Source organism: Pseudorca crassidens, chromosome X (assembly GCF_039906515.1).
Source record: "Pseudorca crassidens isolate mPseCra1 chromosome X, mPseCra1.hap1, whole genome shotgun sequence".
NCBI classification, from domain to species: Eukaryota; Metazoa; Chordata; class Mammalia; order Artiodactyla; family Delphinidae; genus Pseudorca; species Pseudorca crassidens.
Genome location: NC_090317.1, coordinates 113,208,573 through 113,219,654, shown reverse-complemented (window position 1 = coordinate 113,219,654; position 11,082 = coordinate 113,208,573).

The following is an 11,082-nucleotide window of genomic DNA, read 5'->3' as shown; positions in this document are numbered from 1 at the left end:
CATTCACAGGTGGGCAGGGTCAGGGTGTTTCCCTGTGAGCTGAACAAAGGCACTTTAGTTTAACATTCAGGCAGAGGGTCAGGGTTCCCTGAGGGAGGCCATTATGTGTGCTTAAGGCTATAGACAGCGTCCTTTTAGTGATTATAGTAACAAAAGCAATGAAAAGCAAAGGTTAAAGTAAAAGAAACAGATGCAACATGGAGTCAGATTTTGCTCTTCCCTGTTGCAGTTTTGTGTTAAAAAGCTTTACATTCCCAAGTCTTCTGAGGACTGGAGACTCAGGGGAGGTGGGGGCTGGCAAACCAGACGGGATGTACTTGAATGTCCCCTAAATGAAGAAGCAAGGCTGCAACCTGCAAAACTCCAGGTGCCGCTGACATTCTCTGGGACCAGGGGGATCAGGGAAGAGGTTACCTTCACCCCCATTCTCCAGCCTGCGTCTCAGGCAGCATATGAGTAACCCTGTAAATTAGGGCGGACATGAATGGGATTTTAGTAGCGATGTGTGGGAGTCTATAGAATCTGGCAAAAGAGAAATAATTTTATTTAGTCTTCAAGAGAAAAATCAGCTATGCTAGCCTCTGAAGTAGCACTCACTATCCAATAGGACTTCCTGTGGTGTCGGCTGGAAAAAAAAAATGCACGATGCGAGAGTTGTGACTTACGTTTTATTTGGGGCAAAATGAGGACTATAGCCTGGGAGACAGCCTCTCAGCTAGCTCTGAGGAACTGCTGCAGAGAGGTAGGGGGAGAGGTCAGTATTATAGATGATTTTAGTGAGGGGGGTACATGCAAGCAAGCACACATTTTGGCAGAAGGTTCTGCCAGTTACGAGGAGCAGATGTCTCTGTTCGTGAGTTTAGTGCTTTTCTAGATATGAGAAGATGCAAGAAATTGGGCTCATAAAATCTTCTGCTGAAAATATCTATCTGAAGCCCTGTTCTGCCAGTTCCTCCCAGAGCACAGAGTGCCTCATTCCTGGTCTCCACCCTGAACTCTTTTCAGGGGGGTGTTGAAGGGCAGCCACTGCAGTGGCTAGAGACTTCGTTCTTGTAAAACCAGGTGGACAGCAACAGTTTTTAGTTGGCAGTGGAAATGTTCAGTGTCTGTGCTGTTCCATTGGGGTAGCCACTAGCCACATGTGGCTATCGGGCACTTGAAATGTGGCTAGTGGAACTGAGGAACTGAATTTTTAATTTAATTAAATTTAAATAGCCACATGTGGCTAGCGTCTACCAACTTAGACATCATAGCAAAGTATGCAAAATACATCTTTTTTTTTTTTTTTTTTTGCGGTATGCGGGCCTCTCACTGCTGTGGCCTCTCCCGTTGTGGAGCACAGGCTCTGGACGCGCAGGCTCAGCGGCCATGGCCCACGGGCCCAGCCGCTCCGCGGCACGTGGGATCTTCCCGGACCAGGGCACGAACCTGTGTCCCCTGCATCGGCAGGCGGACTCTCAACCACTGCGCCACCAGGGAAGCCCTGCAAAATACATCTTGATTTGGGGCAGAAGACTAGGAGATTTATATAGGCTTAGGTTTGACTAATAGTCACAAAGTTAGGCCTGTATACACACAATATTATATATTGTATAATAAAGATTTAGACAACCTACTGGTCATGCCATGTGATGGTGATGGAACAGGAGGAAGAGAAGAAAGCCTGGGTCTGTAGCCAGAGGAGGTGGTTGAAGAAAAAGCACCAAGGCCTGGGTGGGAGGAAATTGGTGAAGAACGTGAGGAATCAATATACACGTGCATACGGGGGCCTGGCCTTGCCCAGGGAGAAGCTGCAGGTGTATGGCCAGTTGGTCCCAACCTCGAGGGGCTTACCATCTTTGGAGTTGAGACAAGATCTGTCCGCATAAAATGCACAGTGAGCAAGACAGGCCATAATGCCAGAGTTATGCCAAACAAATAAATACATATGTAAATATGCAAATACACAAATAAATATGTAAATATATAAATACTGTATGCATCCGAGAAGGGAGAGATCTGGGTCAGCCACAGGTGTTAGGACCAGATGGCCTGGACTAATTGCTGGCTCTGCCACTGGTTGTGTGACCTTGGGCAAGTCCTTTACTATCTTTGTGCTCTGATTCCTCCTCAGAAAATGGAAATGATAAAAAGTGCCACTCTCAAAGGGCTGCTGTGGGGATTAAAAGACATACTAGACATGAAGTGCTTGGAACAATGCCTGGAACGCAGTAAGTGCTCATGAAGTCTCAGCAATGACTGAAGGGCAGAGGAAATGGCGGAGTAGGGAAAGGGGCACTGGCTTTCGTGACCTCCATCCACGAAGGCACCTCCTTTCATTGTAACTGAAACTGCTCGTGAACAATTTGATACTGAGCAGAGTTGTTATTTATGGTGTAACGAGCTATTTTCAAATGCACTCACATAGCAAAAGTCAGGGAAAAATAAGTAAAACACGTTTGTAGGTAAATGTCCCCAGGAGCAGAGCCTGAGATGAGGATTCAGGTTTCTTCAGGAGGAAGGGCAGGGTGGGAGCAGGACAGGGAAGGGGAGGAGGGCAAGCAAAGGATGATCTTGAGCGAAGTCCCAGTCGAGGCCAGATCCCCAGGGGAGTTCTTGAGGGTAAACTCACCCCAAGAGTTTGTCCCAGATCCAAGCCAGGCAGCTGGGCTTTACTATGCCCACACCTGGCAGTCATTGGCTGAGTCCTCCCCCAGGAAGCCTACAACCCCAGGCACGTGTCTACCCTCTGCACTATGGGCAAAGCAGTGTCAAAAGCCTAGAGGGCAGAAAAAACACACAAAACTGTCGGGAGGGTCGCACAGAAACAGTAAAGGGGATGAAGCACCTGAGCTCGGCTGCTGAGCGCTGTGCGTTTTGCTGAAGGAGGCCGGGCTGGGAACTGATTACGGTAAATTGATGACGCTGATTGCTGAAGGCTCACGCTTCCGAGCAGCTGATTTCAACGTTCGGGCTGTATAAGATGCCTGGAGGAATTGCTTAGAATGCAGATTCCCGGGCCCCACCGGCAGAAATTCTGATTCAGTTGGTAGTGTCCAGGAAAGCTCATTTTTAACATGCTCCCCAGATAACACGGATGTGGGGGCGGGGATCCTCGGGCCACGCCCTGAGCACCACTGCTTAGGGGACTGACTGTTGGAGGCTGGCGAGGGGGCAGGGAGGGCGGGTGGGGGGCGGCTAGCTGGGGCCGGGTTTCCAGGAGCGCTGAGTCAGTGTTACCAGGAGCTCGCTTGTGAACCCACGTGGAAAAGCGCGGAAACAGCCTCGTGAGATGCCTGCCAGGGGTGGCTAGTCAGGGAGAGGCTGCAGAAGCGCAACCGCCCCGGGCGCGGGAGCGCTTTATGTGAGCCCTGAGGGCAGCGGGGATGTGATTTGCGGAACTACAATCAGGTGGTGTCTTAGCACGCACGAGGAGACTAGGATTCGAGCACAAGCAGTTTACTTGGGAGGTGAAACCCGGAAGCACCAGCAGGAAAGTGGGGAAAAGAGGAGGAGGGAAGGCAGTCAGGACAAGTTATTGGTGTCAGTGAGCAGGTGACGACTGGGGACAGCAGGCAGCCTGGGGAGCACGCATCTCCAAGTGGCTCCACTTGGCGGTGAGAAACTGGGATGTTGTGCGGTCGGGTCCCTTTCATCAGTGATTAAGGACCGCTCCCTGGAACTCCTGGCTGTCCTGGGTGTGTGGTGCGCACTCGGCAGAAGCTGGTGGTGAAAGGCTGTCAGCCTGCGTGGGACTGAGCGCTGAGCCCACACGGTCAGGACACCTACGGTGCTGCCAGGGCGGCTGGGAATTGCTCACCTCGCAACAAGGACAGTCTCTTATGAAATCGCCTGCCGCCCGCGGGGTTGGTGTTAGGCGGGCCTGCTGGTCTGCAGCCAGAGGGCAAGCTTCGCCCGCGGGCCCTCATCCCTCAGCCGCGGGCTTCGAGGCCTTCAGTCGGTCTGTGCAGCCTGGCTGGATTTCCAGGACCGCCTCGGCCTAAGGATGGTAAGGGGCCCACGTCCTGCAGATCATGAGGTTCCAGAAGATTTACGCTGCTTCTGCTCTGGAATTAGCATCCGCAAGGTAAGGAGGAGGCAACAGCGACCACCCACCCTTGCCTAGTATATTTTCTGTTTACTCCGTTGCTGGATCTCGGAGCCGCGCTGGGTTCTCTGAAAATCCACCCCTTCCCCCACTGCACCAGGCTGAGCGTAAGAGCAAAGCTGTGAGAGGCAGCCAGCGTTCGTGGAGTTCCTTCTTGAACTGTCTTGTCTGTTTCTTCCTGGTTTAATCTCTGGCCTTGATCATGTGCCACTGTCTTTTTTTTTAAATACAATAGATTGGTACAGTGCCCGGTACAAGGTAACTGAGCAGTAAATGTTATTTTTTTTATTATTAAATTTATTTATTTATGGCTGCGTTGGGTCTTTGTTGCTGTGTGCGGGCTTTCTCTAGTTGTGGCGAGTGGGGGCCACTCTTCGTTGAGGTGCGTAGGCTTCTCATTGCAGTGGCTTCTCTTGTTGCGGAGCACGGGCTCTAGGTGCGTGAGCTTCAGTAGTTGTAGCACGCGGGCTCAGTAGTTGTGGCTCGCGGGTTCTAGAGCGCAGGCTCAGTAGTGTGGTGCATGGGCTTAGTTGCTCCGTGGCACGTGGGATCTTCCTGGACCAGGGCTCGAACCAGTGTCCCTGCATTGGCAGGCGGATTCCTAACCGATGCGCCACCGGGGAAGTCCCCCACTGTCTCTTTTGTTTACCTTTCTTGCCTTACGGTGCTGATGAGAGCGTGAGGAGAATGCTACACCCATCCTAATCATCACCCATGAGGTGACAGTGGGAGTGATGGGAAATAGGAGAGAATGACAAGGACAATTTGACCTAGCCAAGAAAGGGATCCCCAGGCATGTGTCCAGAGTTTAGGAAAAAAGATTTTTAAAAATCTACCAAAAATATGGGCATGAGCTCATGGTCAGAGAATCCAAAAGATAGAGATGAGCAAGAGAAAATGGTTGCTAAAAAAACTGTTTGTGATACATCACCACAAAGGAGGCTGGAGAAGAGAGAAAATGGGGCAGATCTAAGGAAACCATCAAGGCTGCACAGAGGGCTCTAGATAGCTTTGATTTTAAAGCGATATGTACAAAACCAGAAATCTGGCATCATTAAAGGAGAAACACAAAGCATGTCATAAATTTCTCAGGATCGAATCAAAAGACCAGAATAAGCTCAGATTTGAGAACAATAGTAATGATAGCAATAAAAAAGCTTTTATGTTCTGTTTGAAACAGGAAGAAGGAAAGGATGGGTCTGCTTGGGGCGAGTGAAGTGATACAAAAAATGGCAGAGAGAAGAAGCACACAGCTTCTGGTTTGTCCTTTTTCTTACTGTTTATTAAGGCCAGTGCTCTTTAACCTGGAAAGGGTGAAAGACTCTTGGTTAAACTAGGGGTCGGTGAAGAAATTAAAAAGAGGCCTTGGGTGTTCGGAACAAGTTCAAGTCAGGCACTCTGTAGGTGGAAGGGGTTGTCATGGGGGGTAGGGTATTCTGTTTTGTACGTCAAGTTGTCAATGTCAAAGAAGTGTTGTCTCACAAAAAGAGAGGGGGAAATGAAGGATCTGAAAACCATGGCAAATGAAAGGTTCTGGGTGGGTTTAGCCTGGAAAGGGGGAGACTTGCAGGAAGGCCATCCAAGCTTGGAGAAGGACTAGAGCGCGCTGTAATAGGGTGGAGAGCGTAGCTGAGCCCGGTGGGTTGACATTCTGGGAAAGTCCAATTCAGTATTAAAAGTTCCGAAGGCTTCGAAGTAATTACCATTGACTAACTGCCTCAAAGCAACGATGTCTCCATAACAGTAAAGTTCAAACCGAGAGTAACTGAATTTGTCGAGACTGTTGTGGACAGAATTTTCTAACAGGGTATGAGGTTAGGTTAGGATCCCAGGCATTTGTTCTTAGCTTTTTCTAGGCCATGGACTCCTTTGAGAATCTGATAAAATGCCCTTTATGTTAAAATGCCCATCTGTGCCAACACACCACTTTTTATGTTCAAAATCAAGGAGTCCACTTTCCCTAAAATGGGATTGTGGTCCCCAGGTTCAGAAGCCCACAGCTAAAGGGATTCTTCTCTCTCTAAAATGCAGCGATTCTAAACCCTTTCCCTAGAAGTTGCCCTTTCACGAATCTCTCCCCAGAGGTCTTTTGTAAACATTTTCATCGCTCGATTAAAAAAAAAAAATGGACAGGGCGTTCACCTGATTCATGAAACCAGCTGAGTGTTCAGGGCGACCCAAAACTTTGTTTCTTAATGTATGATTTCTGTCATGTGGCAGAACTTTCTCTCAACACCTGTGTGTTTGACACTTGCCACACACGATCCAATGCCAAATCTCAAAGGTTCGACTTTTTAAAAAAAAAATCATGAAAGGACTAATTCCAAGTTGTTTGCCCTTGGCTTTCCCTGTGTCGGCTTCAGGTCAAAGCCACGTTGTAATACACAGAAGCACCACCAGATGGCACCATTGGGAAAGTCTTGCTTTGCTAGTTGGTTTCCCAGCTCTGACGTCTATTCTAAACATAGCCTGGTAAAATGCTTATGGAAGAGGGAAGAGAATCTATTATGGGGGAGGAAAAACACCAATGACAAGACAGCCCTGGCACTTTCTTGGATTTGGGTATACAGAGTCAAGCTTTGATTACTTCTACTTCTTAATTGTCCGCTTTGGGAGGCAGATGCATAGATTTATGTAAAACGTAAGCATTTCTTACATCCACATACATACATATTCTGCCTCTGCTGATGCTCTGTGTGATTTAGAAGCTGCTCATAAGTTGGGGGAAGAGCCTCTTCCTCTTTTGGATTGTAAACTTGCACATTCATTCTTTTATTGCGTCTGTCTCCTACTTCACTTCCAGTAAGTTTATTCGGTTTGCATGGAAACATCACAAAAGGCCTTTCTGGGAAAGGAAAATCTCGGTTACATCAGCTCTCTCTGCTGTGAACATCAGGCCAGTTGGAAAGATGAAAGGGAAAGGAGAGGGCAGAAGTGAGCATGGATGGAAAGCAGGATTATCTCTGAAATTGACATGTCTGTTCGATCGTCTCTTGCTCCTTCCAGCTTTTTCTTAAATAAGTTTTCTCAAAACCCGTGTTCGTGCTACATTAAGCCTCATGTTTCTGTTTCTCATTTTACTGCTTGGGATGGCATTTGCTGCCACTTGGTAAGCTTCCTTAAGAGAGGGAGTGATGTCGGTTAGACTACAGTTACCTGTGTTGAGAAAGGACCCTCCATTGTTTTGTGGTCTTTGGCAGGCAGCTAGCAGATGCCATGTCTCTTTGGGGCACAGCTTTGGCCAGCCTTCTCTTCATTTTTATACCTGCAAGGGGAAAATCACCACTTTAATGAGCCACATCCTCTGTGGAAAAAAATGTTTGCAATTACCCAACAGAGGAAAACGCCCTTTCTAAGATCTTTGAGAAGAGGTACTGCAGACCGCCCTCCACCCCCCCCCACCAAATTCACAATGGGGGAATTCTTCTCGCCTTACATTCTATTTCAGAGATAGTTCTGCTAGAATCCTGCATTTCTGAGCGAAGAGTTGTGAAACAGAATTCTGGAGTGGTACAGCTGGGAGAAGCCAGGCGTATTGGCATTGAGGAGGCATCTTCCTGGTCTGGCTCTGTGCTGGGCGTCCAGGGCATGCAGAGAGTAAAGAGATACTGTTCCTCTCCTCCAGGAGCTTCCAACCTAGTGGGAAACACAAACATACAGAGACCCTATGTTATGCCTGGAATTATAGTTGAGTGCCAAGAGCAAAATAAAATCAAAGTGCAGTTCTGCTTGGCTGGGCAGGGCTGCAGCAAGTGAAAATCTACTAAAATGCAGACTGTTAGCAAAGTCAAATTATCCTTTGTCCTCAAAATGTAAGTAAGTGGATGGATGTGGGCTATTTTTCTTCTTCTTTATACTTTTCTGTGCTTTGTAAAAATTCTAAAATAAGCACGTTTAGGTTTTTTGCCCTCATTATAAAAGTAAGTGGGAGTCTGAAGAGGAAAACGTATACTTTTTTTTTTGGTAACAGTCATACTAATGTTAACAAAAGCGAACACTTATTTGGTGGTTACTATGGTGCCAGGTACCATTCTAGGTGCTTTTATATATTAACTCATTTAATCTTTCTAGTCACCTTATGAAAGACGTGCTGTTATTAAACCCATTTTACAGAGCAAGCAGTTGAGGCACAGAGAAGTTAAGTAGCTTGCCTGGGTTGCCGTAGGATTTAAGTGGCGGGGCAGACTGGCCCCAAAGTTGGAGTTAAACTAAATAAGTTTGGTGAACATTATGAAGGAAGAGTTTTTCCTCCTGAATTAATTTCCCAGAGAACTGAAGCTGGTCATCCTGTCTCAGGATTGGGCTGGGGAATGACATGTTCCTGGAGCAGGATGGGTCAGTAAGGGCAATGCTGGGATTGGAGGATCAGGCCTAAGAGGCTCAGTTACTTGGGGGAACCCGCAAGTATAGACCAAAGAGTTTCCAGCTGGTTGGCCTAGCCTGGCCTAAAGGGTTGTGGGAAATAGCAAGTCCTTCTCTAGAAAAGCTGCTCCCCCTGGGAGGGAGTGTGGCGGGGGTGGGGGGGTGGGGAGGGACAGAGTTGTGGCAGGTAAGCAGAGTGTCATGGAGAAAGGGATTGGGGTTTGGGTCAGGGGTTAGCGTTACATATTGGGGTTAGGGTTAGGGATTAGAGTCATGTGATAGGGTTTGGGGTGAGAGGATTGTGGGTAGAGTCTGGTACTTGGCTTAGGGATAAGGATTTGGGTAACCATCGGAGTTTAGGGCAAGAAAATACAATACGGAAATATCTTTGCATTCTCAAATGCTAATGGGATACATTCCTATGGTAGAAGTCTCTGGATTTGAAACACACCTTTATGTTTTTTTGAAGCACAGATTTTTTTGGTCTTTTTTATTATGGTAAGACATATGGTCTGGTAACATAAAATTTACCATCTTAACCATTTTTAAGTGTGCAGTTCAATAGTTTTAAATGTATTCACATTGTTATGAGTCAAGTTCTCTAGAACTTTTTTTTAACATCTTTATTGGAGTATAATTGCTTTACAATGGTGTGTTAGTTTCTGCTTTATAACAAAGTGACTCAGTTATACATATACATATGTTCCCATATCTCTTCCCTCTTGCGTCTCCCTCCCTCCCACCCTCCCTATCCCACCCCTCCAGGCGGTCACAAAGCACCGAGCTGATCTCCCTGTGCTATGCGGCTGCTTCCCACTAGCTATCTATTTTACGTTTGGTAGTGTATATATGTCCATGCCACTCTCTCGCTTTGTCCCAGCTTACCCTTCCCCCTCCCCGTATCCTCAAGTCCATTCTCTAGTAGATCTGTGTCTTTATTCCCGTCTTGCCCCTAGGTTCTTCATGACCTTTTTATCCCCTTAGATTCCATATATATGTGTTAGCATACGGTATTTGTTTTTCTCTTTCTGACTTACTTCACTCTGTATGACAGACTCTAGGTCCATCCACCTTGCCACAAATAACTCAATTTCCTTTCTTTTTATGGCTGAGTAATATTCCATTGTATATATGTGCCACATTTTCTGTATCCATTCATCTGTTGATGGACACAAACTGAAACACTATACCCGTCAAAAAACAACTCTCCTTCCCTCCAGCTTCCGGTAACCACCATTCTACTTCCTGTTTCTATGAGTCTGACTACTCTAGGTACTTATGTAAGTGGAATCATTCAGTCTTTTTGTGACTAGCTTATCTCACTTACCATAATAACCTCATAATGACCACAAGGTTCATCCATGTTATAACATGTGACAAGATCTACTTCCCTTTTTAAAAAAATTAATTTATTTATTTTATTTATCTATTTTTGGCTGCATTGGGTCTTCGTTGCTGCACGCGGGCTTTCTCTAGTTGCAGTGAGCTGGGGCTACTCTTCGTTGCGATACACGGACTTCTCATTGTGGTGACCTCTCTTGTTGGGGAGCATGGGCTCTAGGCACGCGGGCTCAGTAGTTGCAGCACGCAGGCTCAGTAGTTGTGGCTCGTGGGCCCTAGAGCGCAGGCTCAGTAGTTGTGGCGCACGGGTTAGTTGCTCCGTGGCATGTGGGATCTTCCCAGACCAGGGCTCGAACCTGTGTCCCCTGCATCGGCAGGCAGACTCTCAACCACTGCGCCACCAGGGAAGCCCTTCCTTCCTTTTTAAGGTTGATAATATTCCATTGTATGTGTATACTTTATTTTGTTTATCCTTTCATTTGTCAGTGGATATTTGGGTTGCTTCCACCTCATGGCTCTTGTGTGAGTAGTGCAGCTGATTTTTGTGTGTTCATTTTGTATCCTGCAACTTTGCTGAATTTATTAGTTCTAACAGGTGTTTTTTTGTAGTCTCTTTGGGGTTTTGAAGTACAGATTTTTTAAAAAGCAGCCTCAGTGTAAGAACAAAATATTAATGTATGGCTGAAATTATGAGTGCCTCAATAGTTCTTGAGAAAGTAAGTTGAAACTTCACCAGAGATAACATTTATCCAAATTCCAGTAAATCTGAAATTCATGGCACCATCAGTTTTCCCCCTTGACATAAAAAAAGAGTAGAGTAATTGTATAATAGTTCCCTTTGTCCATTACATAATGGAGGGAAGTGGGCAGCTTTGTCAGTTAATCTGTTATAATATTCATGCCTGTGACTTTTTTTTTTTTTTTCTGTACGTGGGCCTCTCACTGCTGTGGCCTCTCCCGTTGCGGAGCACAGGCTCCGTGCGCGCAGGCTCAGCGGCCATGGCTCACGGGCCCAGCCGCTCTGCGGCATGTGGGATCTTCCCGGACCGGGGCACGAACCCGCGTCCCCTGCGTCGGCAGGCGGACTCTCAAGCACTGCGCCACCAGGGAAGCCCATGCCTGTGACGTTTTTGTTTTCAATGACATTTCTATTCCCTTATCCTTCTAGGGAGGTTTCTGATAACCATAAATAGTTTCATAATGCCAGTGCAGAGCATAAAACACTGCATTAGGGTTTCTGGAGATTTCTGATTACGGTGAGTATACAGTCCATGGTGTTTCAGCTTCACGAT